The following is an 18,378-nucleotide window of genomic DNA, read 5'->3' on the forward strand; positions in this document are numbered from 1 at the left end:
GGGATGAAAAGAGAGCATAGGGAATATAGCCCCCTGTCCCCTCAAAAAACAGGAGAGAATATTACACAAAGGCATGAATATCAGGAGGCAGAGAGCACTGTGAGCCACTTTAGAAGATTGCCCTCCCGCAGGCTTAGAGTGTTCCAGTTGCTTGATAAAGCAGCAAACCTGAGATTCCGAATTACGTCTGCCTGACAAAGCCACGGTGTTCCCTCTATTACTCTTCTCCCATTGAATGCATAGTAATAACGTAAGGTTAGCATAAACTTGTCTAGAAATGAATCATTCTAAAGTGTTAAAAATCTGTTCTCTAAGAGTAAGCCATTTCCATCCTAATTGTTTTTCCTAGTATTGTTCATCCTAATCATTTTCTTCATAGATAGGGCAAGTTCAACTTTTTTCATTCTCAGTCCATGGTACCATAAATTTCAAATTTTAGTAATATCAGAAGGTTCATTTTCTAAGAAGCACATAAAATGTAAGTTACTTCTCAACAAGACCACATAAAAGAAGCTGGTGGACACACAGTGTCACCCATAGACCTTTAGAGAACGTATCTTTCATTTGTTGATTATTCACAGTTTTAGTGGGAAAGGATACAGACATTTGTAAATAGCAATAAAGGTGTATACAAGGAGCTATGTAAGTTCACTGAAGAAATATGATTAAAGAATTATGAATTGAAGAAGAAAAATTACTTTGAGTCTTAAAGCATGAATCTGATTCTGCCAGGTGACAAAGGCACAGAATTGTAAAAACAAACCAAAAAACCTGATCAAGATTTTTAAAGATTTTTGGAGTCCAGGATTGCCAGCAGATTTGGAATTTTGAGGACTCCCTGAAAGTCAGAGGGCATATGAAATCAGATTTGCAGAGCAAAAATCAGGCTTCAAGCTCAAAGGCAATGGATAACTGGGAGTTGAGGGGTAATGGGAAGGGTACATTGTCCTAGAGCAACCATAAAAGAATGGAATTTGAAACCTCTGGTTGAGTTGGTTTTTCCCTTCATTCATTCTTTAAAGCTTAGGGTACTCTGGAATGGTATTTGCCCCTAGGCTAGCTCAATGACTCTGGAAACTTGTGGCAGATAAGCCAGACAATACCCCAGGAGGCTATATCCAGGAAAGGAAGCCTCATTTCACACCCAGAATATTAGCTACTATACCCTCCCTCACAATCATCAAAGCAAACTATGGTAAACAGAAACAGCATCATGCACAGAGAATAAGGAATACCAAGATGAAGAACCGCCTAATACCCAAGGAAAATGAATACAAAATCAAGAACCACCAAATACCAAGGAAAACCAACACTATGAAAGGTTGACACCAATCAACAAAAGAACTAACACCCAAGCAAATAGTGATTAAACAGAGGAGGGTCTTGGAAATGACAATTATTTACTGTATAATAGGTGTGGTGTCAGGCATTGTTCTAAGCACCTTACATGTATTTTAAGATTTTAATCCTTATACAGAATATCCCCAGAGGAATATGAGAGACTGAGAGAATATTGCATCTAAATTTGTGAAAAAGAACTGATTAAAGATTGTTAAAAATTAGGGGTGCCTGCGTGGGTCAGTTGGTCAGTTAAGCATCTAAATCTTGGTTTTGGCTCAGGTCATGATCTCACAGTACATAAGATGGAGCCCTGCGTTGACAGTGCAGAGCCTACTTGGGTGTCTCTCACTCTCTTTCTCTCTCTCCCTCTCTCTCTCCTTCCCTCCCTCCCTCCCTCCCTCTCTGTCTCTCTCAAAATAAATAATTATTTTTTTAAAAATAATTGTTAAAATTTTATTTTTATTTATTTATTTTTAAATTTTATTTTAAATGTTTATTTTTGAGAAAGAGAGAGCACAAGTAGGGGAGGGGCAGAGAGAGAGGGAGACACAGAATCTGAAGCAGGCTTCAGGCTCTGAGCTGTCAGCACAGAGCCCCACGTGGGGCTCAAACTCACGCACTGAGAGATCATGACCTGAGCTGAAGTCAGATGCTTAACCGACTAAGTCACCCAGACACCCCTAAAAATTTTTAAATTAAAGCATGGTCTAAGCAGCAAATGGACTTTGATGATGAACAAATAAACAAAACTGGAAGACTAAGGTGAAAAATTATTCCAAAATAACAAAGATACTGGAGAAGAGGTGGTTTAAGATGTAAGAAAAATCCAGAGATTTCAACATCTCTCTCATAGTTCCAAGAAAGAGATGAGAGAGAATTTTAAGGCAGCATTAACTGAAGAAATAATAGAAGAAAAACTATTGTGTGACTAGTGTAATTTAGAAGAAATATTTAATGCCATTTGTATTTTTACAAAGATCAAACTTTATATAAGTGCATTTTTTATTGCCAGCTTGCATCTAAAATTTCATCACCTTATTATATGTATTTCTAAATTATAATATATTTTGTTTTTATAATTGTGCTTTTAACTTTTTATTTTGAAATAAATTTAGATTTACAGAAAAATTGCATAGTACAAATGCCCTTCACCTAGCTTCTTACAATGTTAACATCTTATATCACCATATCATAATCACACAAATTAAAAAATTAATATTAGTATAATACCATTAATTAAACTACAAATATACCTTATATCAAGTAGGAAGAAAACAAGTCAATGGGTAGGATTAACATACATAGATGTATATAAAACAGAACACAGGAGATGGATAGCTACTACATCCTCATTTTATAACTGGTCTGAGGTTTTTTTCATCCATCATGTATTTTATATCCATTTTGCCAGCATCTACAGCTGGTTAGGTTTTCACATGATGTGGTAATCTTCATTCTTCAGGAATGAAGCACCTTAATGCTTCTGCTTGAATTCAATTGCTATAGTTTTCTATTTTCCACTGTACATAGCAATACTAGGAGGTAACCCAGAGTACCTCCTGAGTTTCAAGACATTCTCATCCTTTCTCCTATTATGTAACAGCAATCGGATTTTCACTTGATATCAAAGATAAATTATCCCAGCCTATGCTGTAACTTGTTTTTCCCCCCTATTGTTCCAGTCTCATGAAGAGCCCAAAATAGTCAACTATCAGTTTAAACTTCCAGTTAAGTGGAACCATTGTTGACTTTTTCACGGAGCATATTCCTCCCTTGGATACTAAGATCTTTAAATGGCAAACCTCAAAGTTATGGGAATAGAAAGCAAAACATTTTATGGGTAGATCAACAGGTATGATAGTGGGAGGTGTCTATCTCACTCCTGGATCCCCAGCTTATGTACTGTAGATAAGGGAAAAACAGCACTCTATGTTAGTTGCTAGTTCACAACACATAATACTATAGAACAGGAGTTAGCAAACTTTTTCCTATAAAGGACCATAAAGGATAGTAAATATTCTAAGATTTAAGGACCATATATGCTGTCTGTCACATATTTGCTTTTGTTTACAACCCTTAAAAAGTGTAAAAGCCATTCTTAAAGAGTGTACAAAAACAGGATGTGGGCCAGGTTTAGCCCTCAGACTCTATAATTTGCTAATCCCTGCGATAGGACAACCCCTAACTTTGCAAATTGTTCCCTCCCTGCCGACACTGGAACTGAGTCTTCAGAAGGCCACTCAAGAGTTCTAAAGGCTCGCTGCTACTGGATGGTGAGGATATACAATAAGACCAGTGAGTCTTGTGTGCATAATATTCTGGGTCACCAGGGATTAACACCATTGTCCATATCTTCTCCCTTCCCCCCCACCTGTGTACAGTTTTATCCTAGGATATAGCTGTATGTCCCTTTAGGGAAAGGCTGAGAGAAAGATTTACACATGATACATTTGATATTATCACAAGATCCTTTTTCACAGGTACCTAGCACACTCTGTACTCAAGTAGTTCTGAGTCTGTGAACTTTCCAGAACTAGGAAATGGGTAAAAGGTATTACATTACTCTTGGTGGTATCTCTAGTCAGGCCTCTGTTTTCCCAACCTAGGGTTTGTTCAATTACACAAATATTTAAGACCTTAGCTATTTTAGTACTGGAAACTCTGAAGAGTTAACCAGCACCAAAGGTCTCTGTAGATCAAACCTTTCAATTACTACTATAATACTACTTTATATCGGTAATTGTGCCCACTGTGTCTACAGCAGTTACGTTCTGCTACCTGACCTCTGCCACCTCAGGATCTCTCACCGTCATTAAAATTAGAAAACCCATTTGAATGGCAACACATGGCAACCTTTATCCCCAGAGGACAGCTATTACAGTAGTGTTCCAGGATGCTTGTGCTGTCCTCATCAATCTATTTGTTCATGTTTAGGCAAACTTTTTAAATGAAAAATTGAGTGCTTATAAAATCTTCGAAAGTGCCAAAGGAGAAACTTTTAGGCCCAACTCTTCAGAATAACCTTCAGTGCTCACCACCATCCATTTCTACCATGGTTAGAAATATTCCCACTATCATTGCTGTAGGAAGCCGCTGCCATTGTTGTTCACCACAGAACTGCATTACTTTTGCTGCTGCTGCTGCTGCTGCTGCTATGTTATAGGAAACTGCTAGCTCCAGAATCACATATATTACCTCTGCCAAATCCACACAAGCGAATTAGATTCCATGTATCTTTCCATGGCTCAGTTCTGAATTCATTTCTTGCAAGATCCATTGAACTGAATCACATTTAGAATCCTAATGAAAAGGAGTCTGGGAAATGTCACTACTTTTCCAGGTTTTTTGGATTAGAAAGAGGTTGAGCATCAACCCACAGCTTCCATGGAATTTTGTTCACATAAAGTATTATTGTTATTATACTGTAGAATTGTTAGTTGTATGTGTTATATTAGATTGAGGATTCTTTAAGAACAAGCATAAAATTATATTTTAGATATCCAGCATTCATCAGTGCCTCCCTTAAACATAATCCCTTAATTAAACATGATACTATTTTACAAACTGTCTTTAAATATTTTCTAAGAACCTCTGTATGTATGAGTAAACACTCATCCTTACACAATTCCTCTTTCAGCCAGAGCCTATTCATTTCCCATACACCTACCCCTTACTGAAACCGAAATTTCCTTCACATCACTTTCTTATTACACCTTGGAGGACAGCATGGTGCTTGGAAAGATCAAAGTTTTGGGGGTCAGACAAATCTGGGTTTGAATTTTGGCTTATCTACATACTAGCTGTTAATAAACTAGCAAGTTATTAACTCCTCTAAACCTTGGCTAAACTATGAGGATAGTAATACTTCACTAAGTTGTTTTAAGGACTAAGTGAGATACTGTTTTTAAAGTATTGGCACATAGTAGACACTTAATGAGTAATATATAATATTATTAAAATGTCTTCCCTTTGTTGAAAGAGTATCTAGTTCAGCTCCCATGAGTAAGCCCAAACCTAAAGGAAGTGGTTTCACATCTGTTTCCACCTGTTCCAGCTCTTCATGGCTCAACCTGCTCATCTCCTATATGTTGACATAATTGTACTGTAGATCCCTAATAGATACTTGTTTGAGTAGATTTTTATCTTCCCTTTGAGTGAGACAGTATGGAATTATCTTCCCTGTTCATTTGGCCCAGAAATAGCTGTCTAGTCCTGATCATTGGATAGTCTCAATAACAATTGAACCCATAATGTCTCATACTGAAAGGGAAGTTTTTGCCTGGCATTCCGGAGTCCAAGACCCCCCTCCTAGATACCAGAATGTGTAATCTTGATGTCAAGTATTTATCTCATCATAACTACAGACCAACCCATCTTTGGCTACTCCCCTGTAATGCTGAACCTCCTTCCGTATGCCATTTTGAGCAACGCTCAATATAGTATCAGGGTCTAATGCAATGGTTCTCAACTGGTGGGTGATTTACCTCCCAGGGGACATTTGATAACGCTAGGAGACATTTTTCGTTGTCACAACTGAGGGGAATGTTGCTACTGATGTGATGGGTAGAGGCCAGGATTGCTGCTAAAAATCCTCCAATACACTGGACAGCCTCCGATAAGAATTATCTGCCTCAAAATATCAATAGTTATAGAGATTGATAAATCCTGGTCAATTTTAAAACCCAGGTTTGTACGCTAAGCCCTGTCTTGGGGTATCATAACTCACCAGTAAGTTCTAAAATAGGACATCTCCATCATGACATCATGTCTTATCATTCCTGCCCGTAGCGATTTCTTCCTCTGCCTTTTATAAGGCTTTATTCATTTATACCTCCTGACAAACTGCTTCTATTTCTTTCATTTTTATACATCGTCTCTCCAGGCTATCAGCTCTTCTGGACAATAGCCCTATCTCCCACATTCTGTAGCTCTGTTGTGTATAACAGTTTTAATTAATCCATAAAAATAATGAAAGAGCCTGGATTCAGACCAGATCTTTCAGAGTGCTCCCACTCTCTGGACAAAGGCCCAAAAAGAAAAAGAAAAAAAAAAGAGCGGGGGGGGGGGGGGGGGCGGTCCTTACCTAATTGAAATATTCAACCCATTTGATGTCAAATGAATAAAATCTTAACTTCATGGATGTCCACCTATTCCCACTTATTCTTGAGAGTTCTTGGTTTTTATCTTGGCTTTTCTTTCCACTGAGAATTTCTCTTCTGCTTATGTCTGATTGCTCTCTCCGCTAATGCCCTTAGCAACTTGTACTTCCTCTTTCATAACAACACATCACATTTGAATTTCTTTTTCAGTGTCTTTCTTCCCCCAAAAGACTTTTAGCTACATGAAGGCTAAGACTTTTAGCTGCATGAAGGTAAAGCCTTCTTCATTATCATATCCCTAGCACCCTTAGCACAATGCCTGGCATATAGTAGGTAATTTCCTTATTAGTGCATTTAAGGTTGTTTTTTTTTTTTTCCAAAATGAGTTTTATTAAAACATAATGGATTCCAAAAGGAAGTTCAGCAAAGAGACTACAAAAAGGAAAATTCCAATTTAGAAAGCATAGCCTTTTGTTCTAACACAGGTTAATTGATGACCAGGCTCATGAGATCTTTTCAATAGCCTACTTGAGGGTGCCCCTCATGTCCTTTGTCCCCTTCTTTCCTTGAGGTCTCAGACATGTAGGCCCTGGGGAAAATTGCATATGAATTGGATTTCAGGCCATTTTTTAATAAACTGTTGTCCTTATTCTTCACCTGGTGCCTATCAGCAGTTTATCTGTGCATCTACCTGTATATTCTGTGGATTTACATGTAGCACTTGGACCAAAGATGATTGCAGGCCTCTTCAGTCAGTGAGGGGAAAAAAATCACATGCTATTCTTGTCTACCCAGGACCATTTCTGACAGTGTCCTTTAGATGTTATGCCACAGAAAATTAAAAACTCCAAGCTAAATTTTATATACCCCTTCCCCTTCTAGTCTTTCTTGTAAGATTGATTTTTTAAAAACCATGTTCATGGGGCGCCTGGGTGGCTCAGTCGGTTAAGCGTCCGACTTCGGCTCAGGTCATGATCTCGCGGTCCGTGAGTTCGAGCCCCGCATCGGGCTCTGTGCTGACAGCTCAGAGCCTGGAGCCTGTTTCAGATTCTGTGTCTCCCTCTCTCTGACCCTCCCCCGATCATGCTCTGTCTCTCTCTGTCTCAAAAATAAATAAACGTTTAAAAAAAAAAAAACAAAAAAACAAAAAACCATGTTCATTATTACTTGTTGGTATTTATATTGTTCCTCTGATCAAAAGGAACAAGACCTTTTAGCAGAATTTGAGGGGTGGAGGTAAGAGGAAACTTTTGAAACTCAATTCAATCATACTACCACCATAATGGATTTATCAACTTCTGAGTCTTGGCTGTCTGACTCCATCTCCCCATTTCCCCATGCCAGTTTTTGTTCTTGGCTTTTAATCCCTATTTCTCTCTCCCTCTTGACCCCCTAACCTCTCTCCTTTTCCAATTTCTGTACAACATAAAGGTGACCAGAAAAGTGGTCTAAAAGACCTGCTGAAGAATTGAAATCTGTTTCACTTTCCACTAACCAAACTGTGGGTATGAGTGAGTGTGTTTGCCCCACTCCATAAACTAGCAGAGGCCCTTCCTGATTCCCAGGGCTTACTATCAGCCAACACCTCATATCTATGCTAATTCCCCAGCCTAGTGGCACACTTCCTCTTCTTGGTTCTTAGGTCAGGCAGGTATCCAGCTTTGCTTAAATTTAGCATGGAGTTACTGTGGGGCTCTCTTGATTGACCCAAGGCAGTGTAAGTGGGGTATAGCTTTTGGAATCTAGAACCCATGCTACCTAGTCTCAAATTCTGGTTCTGTCACATACTCATTTCTCTGCGCCTCAGCTTCCTTGTCTTTGAAAGAAGAGTATCAACTACCTACTAGGGTTGGTGTACACATATAAAATATTTAGAACTATATTTGTAACATAGTATGCACAGTGTTTGTTAATTATTATTATGAGTTGACCCATGATGTTATTGGTGAAAGATCTATGTTACTTCAGTCACACTAACAATTCAGCAAATGTTTATTGAATGACCACAATGTGCCAGACACTGTGCTAGGCAGAACATAGAGATGAAGCAGAAGCTAATACTGCATTTGTTTTTCAATGAGCTGCATTTGGTCTATAGGCAAACAAGTAGCTGTTTATTTAGGTAGATTCTCAAGATTTTCCCCATTGACTCTTAAATGCAAGAAAGAATGTTTACCCTTGGGGGCACCTGGGTTTCTCAGTCTGTTCAGCATCCAATTTCGGCTCAGATCATGATCTTGTGGTACACGAGTTAAAGCCCCACGTCAGGTTCTGTGCTGACAGCTCAGAGCCTGGAGTCTGCTTCCGATTCTGTGTCTCCATCTCTCTCTGCCCCTCCCCTGCTCACACTCTGTCTCTGTCTCTGTCTCTGTCTCTCTCTCAAAAATAAATACACATTAAAAAAAAAGAATGTTTACCCTTTGACTTCTAACATTATATTATGTTTTCTTTGAGAGCTTAGAAGTGCATCTTGTAATCATAAATCTTGATCTCCCTTGTTTCTTTCTTAAACTTACCAGGGATTGTCAAAATTACATTTTTTCCTGACTTTCCTTTAAATTCCTTTAATTAAAAATAAATAATACTTTCTCTTTCCCAAGTCATCAGCTCTCCAAGTTCTCAAAAGTCATTACTTTGGACTTTGAAATGTCTCCGGTCCTTTTTTTACCCCTCTGACTTTGATTTGGTGGTTTGTCAGTATATGTGTGTTTGCTCTTTGGCTCCAGTCATATATGGAAAGGTGAGCTGAATCAGAAAGGTGTGAGTGAATTTACCATTGAATAAATGTATTTAAGTGTCTTTCTCACCAGTTGTTTCCCCGAACAGCTGGATTTTGTCTCTGCCTTGTAATCACAGTGAATGAATGCAGAAAGCAGGCAAACGTGTAAAATGTTCTGTCCAGAAGAGAATAAAAATCCTTTCTAAAACAAATATAAAGTTCTAAGTTAAATGATAGTTGAGAGGGGGAAAAGAGGATCTGAAACAGGATACAGTGAATTAACTAAAAATAAGGACAATCCTTTGTTCTGGTTTGTCATTCTGCATCCCAAGCCAAGATTTTTGTTGATTTGTGTACCCCAAGAGGTACTGTCTCTTTTAAGGGAGGGGAGGAGTCATGGACAGGCTCTGAGTTGAGCTGCAGGACATAAAAATGAAGATGTGCAGTGCTGTGGGAGAAAAAGTAAAGTCTTTAAGACAGACTTTTATAACTATGGATCAGTATCGGTTCACTATGATACTTTGCTTTCTGTTTTTAGTTCCTTGATTCACAAATGTTCTCTCTCTCCACTTATTATTTAATCAACCACAATAAAATGTAACTGTCAATCGGAGAACAGTGTATTTATAGCCAAGGAAAGGTAGGTATTTGGTGCACTAGCAACCAGAATTCACTTTGTTACACATAGGTCTGCCACACTATTTTCAAATTTCTTTCCCTTTTATAATTGGCTCTCTATTCTTTTTCTATAGAGCAAACATTATTCAATCATTGTATGTTAATTTTAGTAAGTTATTTAGGTATTATAAGTAATATAAGTTATTATTTTTAGGAGCACAAAAATTATCCTACCAAAATTATTGATAGAATGACTACTACACTTGGAGCAATATTTACATGAACCAGAGCAATCACATTTAATGAATTTATAATTTTATGGGTAAAAATGAACATTCTTCTACATTTGAGTTTCATTGCCAAAATTTAAGATTCAAAAAAGCACATAGCTGGTTATGCTGTAAAAACTCCTTCACCTGGGGTGCCTGGGTGGCTCAGTCAGTTGAACATCTGACTCTTGATTTTGGCTCAGGTCATGATCTCACAGTTCGTGAGTTTGAACCCCACATAGGGCTCCTTGCTGAGAGTGGGGAGCCTGCCTGGGATTCTCTCCCTTTTCTCCCTGCCCCTCCTGTGCTTGCGCTCGCTCTCTCTCTCTCTCTCTCAATGGATGAATAAACCTAGGAAAAAGAAATTCCTTTAATTGGTATCACAAAACTTTCCCATTTCTCATTTTCTCATATCTTTCCCATGTTCACTAATATTTTTAGTCTAAAATTGCAAGCCATGATGAGTACTAGAGTACTCAAGTCCAAATGTGCTGGAATTCCCAACAGTATTCACAAATCCTTGAAATTCTCCATCATTGTAGTGGTCCTTCAGGGTTATACCACAGTCTGTGGCAAAATTACTAGAAATACAGGATATCTAAACACACAACAAACACAGCTCTAGTTTACCTCCTAAATCTGAAGAAGGATCAGGGATCCTGAATTCCCAGCCCAGGAAACAAATGAGGCAAACAACTTTAAAAGAAGGAAGAATATTTGGCACAGAACTGGGTATCCTGGTTTCTAGACCCTGTCTTGGGCAACTTCAGGAGCAAGACCCTAGATATAGATCGTAGAGTACCTCAGTTGCATCATCTGTAGAATTATAGAACTGTAATACTACCTACGTCTTACCATCCACCCTAAAAGATAGCAGCATGATGTGACATGAGAAAATGCTTTGGACTACTTAGAAAAATACTGCTGCACAGCTTTGAAGTATTATTATTATGATTATTGTCATCATCCTTAAGCTCAGTACTTATCATGATTGGTCTTCTTTCATTAGAGAAATTTAAAAATTTATAAAGAGAAACATGTATTCATATAGCATATCTCTAATTCTCATTATACAAATTAAGTTTTCAAACAAGTTAGTAGATGAATTCCACTCCAGCACATATATATACTAGTTCCTAAAGCAACAGCATAAATAACCCATCTTCTGGCATTTAAAACTCACCCCGTAGTAATTGCATGTTTGAATGTCTTGCATATCTGTACTTGCACTTTAAAAACTACCTAAGACCAGGTCTTTTTAAATGACCTGCTTTTTAAGTTAACCATCAACCTTCCAGAGAAAGTAAGAAAATGAGATTAATTTCAACTTCTCCAAAAAGACAACTCTACCTGGCCACAGTAGTTTTCCAAGTAGCTGCTATATTAGTCAGGGTTCTCCAGACAAACAGAACCAGCAGGATTTGTATTTATATATATAGAGAGATTTATTTTAAGGAATTGGCTCAAGTGATTGTTGAGGCTTGGTGAGTCCAAAATCTAATGGGGCAGGCTGGCAGGCTGGTAACTCAGGAAAGAGTTACGGTTTGAGTCCAAAGACCATCTTTTGGCAGAATTCCTTGTTTGAAAGAGGTTATTCCTTTTTCTATTAAGGCTTTCAACTGATTGGATGAGGCCCACCCACATCATGTATGGTGATCTGCTTTACTCAAAATCTACCAATTGAAATGTCAATTTCATCCAAAAAACACCTTGACAGAAATATCCAGAATGTTTGATCAAGTATTTGGGCACTGAGGCTTTGGCAAGTTGACACATAAATTAACTATCATAGTTAAATAGAATTCTAAGAAGTTAGTTATGGATAAAATGCTATGAGCAATTTAATGGACTGAATAGTGACACCTCCCCACCAAGACATATGTCCATATCCTAAACTGGAACTTGTGAATATTACCTTAAGTGGCAAAAAGATAAGATTAAGTTGAGGATCTTGAGAAGAGTTTATTCTCAATTATCTGAGTGCAATCATATGTATCATGAGAGAACATCAGAGAAAGTTTTTGTGACACAGGAGAAGACAATGTGAAGACAGGGGAGAGAGAGAGATGCAACCTGAAGCCAACAGCCACCAGAAGCTGGAAAAGGCAAGAGATGGGTTCTCTAGAGCCTCTATAGGGAGTACAGCCCTACCAACACCTTGATTTTGGACTTTAGGCCTCCAGAAGTGTGAGAAAATTAATTTATGTTGTCTTAAACCACCCACGTTGGGACAAATTGTTATAGCAGCCACAGGAAACTAAGCACCTTACACATCACATGCAAAAGTGACCAAAAAGAAAAAAAAAAAGGAATATCCCCATTGTAGTTAGTCATGTTGCTGTAGAAAATAGCTTGGTGCGCTTGGAAAAGTATGAGATTCTGCTATAGTCTAACTGAATTACATTAGAAAAGCCACCTTTCAATTTCCCTATCTCTAAAATGGGGGAAATGACCCTTCCCTACTTATCCACATGATTTGTACTGACACTCAAATGAGAGAATGTATATTCTTATACTTAATAAATATTCACTGATATTTTCTATATGCCAGAAACTCTTCTAAAAGCACTGTATCTAGGGATATAACAGTGAAAATGACAAAGTCCATGCTGTCATTGAGCTTACATACTAATGCAGTAAGCAGACAATATACAAGAAAGAATGCAAAATCATTTCATATAGTGATAAGGACTATGAAAAAAAATTAAGTCAACTAATAAGATAGAGTGGTTGGAGGGGAGATATTACATAGGGTGATCGACTTTTCTAAAAAGGTGACCATAAGTTGATAAAGCTGAGTCCTAAATTATGAAAAAGAGCCAGCCACATAAAAAAACAACAACAGGAATAAGAGCTTTTTGGACAGTAGCACTTGAAAAAGCAGCAGCCTCAGCCTTTGCATGTTTGAGGAATAGAAAGCTGTGCATGAACTTAAAATGTTTGAAGAAAAGAAAAAGACCAGTGTGACTGAACTATCAAGGACAAGGAGGAACATGGTAGGAGATGAAGCCAGAGTGATATTCAAGGGCTGGATCATGGAAAGCTACGTAGGCCACAATGAGAAGCTTGAATTTTACTATGGATATAACGTATATCCATGATCAAAAGGGTTTTAAACATGGAAGTGGTGTTATCTGATTTTCGTTTTAAAAAGATGACTGGCTTCTGGGTAGAGAATGTATTAGAGAGCAAGAGATGAAGTTGAGAGACCAGTTAGGAGGCTATTGCAGTAATCCAGGCTAGAGATAATGGTGGTTAGATTAAAGTGACAGTGATGTAGATCAAGAGAAATGGACTGATTTAAGATATACTTTGGAGATAGAGCCAGCAGAACTTTGATGCATTGGATATGGGAGAAGAAAGACAGGAATTAAGAGTGATTCATAGGGGTTTGGCTTTAGCAACCAGCATATAATGAACAATGGGGGAAAAAACTATTCTGAACATGTTAAATTTGAAATGCCTATTAGACACCCAAGGGGGAATTTCAGTAGGCAATTTGACATATATCTATAGTTTGCATGGGGGAAGGGATGAATCAGATGGAGTTATGAATTTAGAAATCATCATCATATAAATGGTATTTAAAATCATAGGATAGGTGAATTACCTAGGGGGAAAGTAGTCAGAGGGAAGAGAAGAAGGTCCAAAATAAATCCTTGGGTACTTTAATATTTAGAGGTCAAGCAGAGGAGGAGAAGCCAGCAAAGACAGCTGAATTGGTAATGGAGACAATGAGGTAGGAGGAAATCCTGGAAACTGTAAAGTCATGGAAGCCAAGAGAAAAATGAACGAATAAATGTCAACAAGATAATATGCATAAATATTTTCTCAGCTCCTGCTGTGTACAAAGAACTCTACTGGAAATGCAAAAGAAATGTTCTCCATCTCAAGGACCTTATGATTTTGAAAGGGAAATAAAAATAAGCCCCATAAAAATAATACAGTACATAGCCTTCTAACTGATTTCCCTATCTTCAGGTTTGCCTTTCAATCCATTCTAGTCCAAGCACAAGGTTAATTTCCCTAAAACAGCACTCTAATCAATTAAAACTGATTAGCTTTAAACTAAAAGTCATCAGCGTTCTGATCAACTCAAAAACTTTCTTTGCCCATTTAGACCATCCCAAATCATCATTTTGGTACTCAAGGAAGGATGGCTACAGCTTCATGAAACCTTATAGCACTTTTGCTTGGCAGCGCAGTTTAGCATTGATTCTACCCTTCCCTGCCCTTGTATGTAATTGGCTAGATTACATATCTTTTGTCTAGATTGTGAGCTCCTTAAAAACAGAGATTAAGCCGAAATTCCATGTCTAGCCATTAGTATATTAACTCACTGGCTTTATTTTTTTCTGCCAAGTAGACAAAGACCTCCAAATTTTAGCCATATGGTATAGAACACTGGAATAATAATGAAGCAGAATTTGAGTACTATAGAAAGAGAATATGGATAATTAGGAATAGAAGAGGGATGTGCCTAGGAACAGGGAAGTAGTCTAAAACAAGATTGCAAAGTGCCTTTTATGCCAAACTAAGGAGATCAGATGTTATTCCGCTGTGGTAGACCTTACTGAGGTTTTTGAGCAAGGCAATTATACACTCATATCTGTGCTTCAGGAATGAATTGGAGGCAATAAATGAGGATGGCCTCAAAATTCGAAGTGATGGAGAATCACTGGGAGTGAATTTTTTTTTTTTAACGTTTATTTATTTTTGAGACAGAGAGAGACAGAGCATGAACGGGGGAGGGTCAGAGAGAGGGAGACATAGAATCTGAAACAGGCTCCAGGCTCTGAGCTGTCAGCACAGAGCCCGATGCGGGGCTCGAACTCACGGACCGTGAGATCATGACCTGAGCCGAAGTCGGCCGCTTAACCGACTGAGCCACCCAGGCGCCCCTGGGAGTGAATTTTTTTGAGGCAGCAATACCAGCTTAACTGGCTCTATGACAGAAGATTGGGTGTCTGGGAGTGGTGAAAAATAAGGCCAACAGAAGAGGTATGGTAGGGCCAGAACATGAAGGGCTTGAAAGCCAGACAAAAGCGTTAAGAACTGGAATTCCTGACTTCTAACGCCTGTTTCCCTACTTGGGGAAAGTTCTTTGTCTTTTCTAGAACGCAGTTTCCTTTTCCTAGGGTTTTCTCCAACTGTAAAATGTATCATTTTCTGTAATACTCTGACCTGCTACAGTAGTTCTCAAACCTTAACTGTACATTGGAATCACACGGAGAGCTTTGAAAGTGGTTGATGCCTGGATCCCACTCTGAGAGATCCAAATTTATCTAGAACTGGATCCAGCCCGGACATTGTTTTAAAGTCCTGGTCCTCAGCGGGGTGCCTCACTAGAGTGTGTGACTCTTGATCTCAGGTTCATGAGTTCGTACCCCACGTTGGGTATTGAGATTACTTAAAAATAAAATCTTAAAATAAATAAAAGGTCCTCAGGTGATTCTACTGTGCAGCCAAGGTTGAGATCACCTGATGTAGAAAACAATGAAGCACTAATATTCTTGAGCATGGATAATATGTTGTGGGGGAAAAAAGTGTTTTAAGGAGGACTAATGTGTATACAGAGTAGAGGGAAAAGACTAGGAGACCAACTGGAATTTTTCAATAATTTAGGAGAAAAAGATACTAAGGCCTAGATTAGCATGTATGCAATGACACTGTAGGGAAAAAGATGATTTAGAGGGAAGTAACACTAGGACTTAGTAACTGAATATTAAACCTGATCAAAAGGAAGGAGAAAATGTAGAGTCAAATTTCTAGTATAAATTCTAGTAGAATCCTTAGCAAAACTAGAGCAGTTGTCAAACAGTTGATCAACATTATTGATACTATGGTAACAGAAATTAATTGTCAGGGTCTAGGCTATGTGCTTTACAAACATTATGTCATTTAATCTGTACAACTCTATAACTACTATTATTCCCGTTTTACAGATTTAAAAACTAAAAAAAAGAGAGCAGTTAAATAATTTGGCCAACATTACACAGTAAGAGAAGATAGTTGAACTAACCGGTCTGACTCCTTTTCTTTATAATAGGAAAATAATCAGTTAGTTACATACTGAATTGTTTGAGTTTGAACAAATAACTCAAAAAAGTAAAATGGCATAGAGGCCAGGCAGAAATATAAATGAGTAGATCAAATCAGATTTAACTGTAGTGAAATGAAGAGAAAACATAAATGAGGCAGTGGCTACTCAGCTATACTTAAATGTTGCCCTGTTGGAAATTCAATCCCAGTATTGCCATGTTTTAAGATTTTTCATAAAAAGATAGAAATCTAGATTTCTGTGTAAAAATCTCCAAAAATGTAAATGTCAACTAATTCAAATGTTTAAAATTACTGTGTGGCCCAAACACAATATGGCTGCAAGTTTGCATCTCTGATTAATAATAGGCTGTTGGAAATTCAGAACTGAAGTTAGAGATTTGAGCTGGAGATGTATGATTAGGGAATCTGGAAGCACAAAGAGGGTAGCAGATGCTCCAGGAGTTGTATGTGTTAGAATAATAACCAGCATTTGACATGGCTAGTTAAAAGAATGCAAAAATATATTAGTTAACAAGTCAGGACTCTGTTTTTCAATCTTACAGAAAACTGACATAAAATGGAAATGTGAAAACTAGCATATTGAAGTGGGTGTATTTAAAATTCAATTTTCTATAAACTAAAAGTTAAAATCCAGATAATGACTTGAATTTTCATACATCCATGATGTGATGGAAACATTTCAAAATTGTGAATCTATCTCTCCTACTGATTGAAAGGTAATTATGATCATGTTTTATCCATATTTTCACCTTCTTAGTTGCGTTACTTTCTCCCAGCCAAGTTTCTCACATACATTCATACCTGCAAAGTCCATAGCAGAGGAGTTCACAATTACCAAAGATTAAGTAAAACCTTTTTTTATTTTTAATTATTGAGTTTCAGTTTCCTCAAAAGACCATCCGGGTGTTAGGGCTCAGTAAATACTCTCTTTGAAATCTAAACTAGAATAGTGTTTTTGAACACTATTCCATTAGATTAATGTATTATCAGTCATGAAGAATGTAAACCAGTTATGTAAAAAAGTACCACAAATATGAAAAGCCCTTTTGCAAACCTATAAAGCCCTATAACAATATTATAAAGAAATATTGTTCTGGTGTTATTTTGAAGCTACAGGGTCCTGAAATTACAAAGTATTTGAAACACAATTTCTTGTATTTGATACACAATTTTCCTCCTTTCCCAAATTGTTTTTTTTTTTCACACGTAACTAACTCCAAGAGTGAGATCTTTTCCAACTGTTAAAGATAAAGGTCAAGTGAAATTGACTTAATAACAAATAACTAGTAAAAGAATGAGGGATAATGATCAGCCTCATATATGTCAAAGATCTAAAGATGCTGGACTTGTGTTAGAAATCTTCAGAGCCACACCACACCCTTCTATTAGCAGGTTTAAACGTCCTAGGACAAACTGCAACTTTCGTGAAGACTATATTACGGACTAGGTGCTTTCAACACCAAGAGCTGTTTTGACCTGTCAAACATGTCTGGTGTGTGAAAATCCAGTCCTTTATTGGACACTTTCTTTAAAAGACATGCATGTTAAAACACAGTTTCTTGCTCTTGATATACATTGTATCGAGAACTGCATGTTCAAAATGAAGATGGGGAAATTTATTCTAAGTACATGGAAACATGACTCCATTTTTGCATAGCCAGGACTCCATTTTTTTTTGTAGCTGAAATGTCGCAAACGATGGAACACTTCATTTTCCGGTAGCCCTCCTTAAAAATATTACCTGAGAAGTATAAATAGTTCATCCTGCTGCTTTGAAAAGCCTAATCCTATTTGTTATGGTGAACCTTACATAAAATGGAAATACACGGCTGACAATCTTCAACGTGCTTAAAAACAAGTAAACAAAACCAAAAAAACAAAAATCAGGAACTAGCAATTAAAATCCTCCAAACGCCCGCGCTCCGCAAATACTTCTTCCAAAGAAGTCTGGTATAGTCTGGGTATTCCTGTGACCGCTGGCCGGACATTCCTTCGGGAAAAGCTGCTTCTCGTGTGAGGTACAAAGACAGTAAACCCCTTCTTTTTATCCCTCATTCACTCTGCAGGGGGTAGAATAAAAGAGAGGCTGAATGAAGTCTTCTTTACGCATCTGGGTGCATCCTCTTGTCTCCTGAACCCATCCTCCCGCCTCCCCGACCTAAGGAGGCCGTAGCTGAGCACCTGGAGACCAATAGTTATTCCAGGCACTGCGCCCCGGGGGCGCCAGGCCTCAACCCTATAGGCCGGTCCCGGAGAAGCCGGGGCTGCG

This window comes from Panthera onca, chromosome D1 (assembly GCF_046562875.1).
Source record: "Panthera onca isolate mPanOnc1 chromosome D1, mPanOnc1 haplotype 2, whole genome shotgun sequence".
Classification (NCBI taxonomy): Eukaryota; Metazoa; Chordata; class Mammalia; order Carnivora; family Felidae; genus Panthera; species Panthera onca.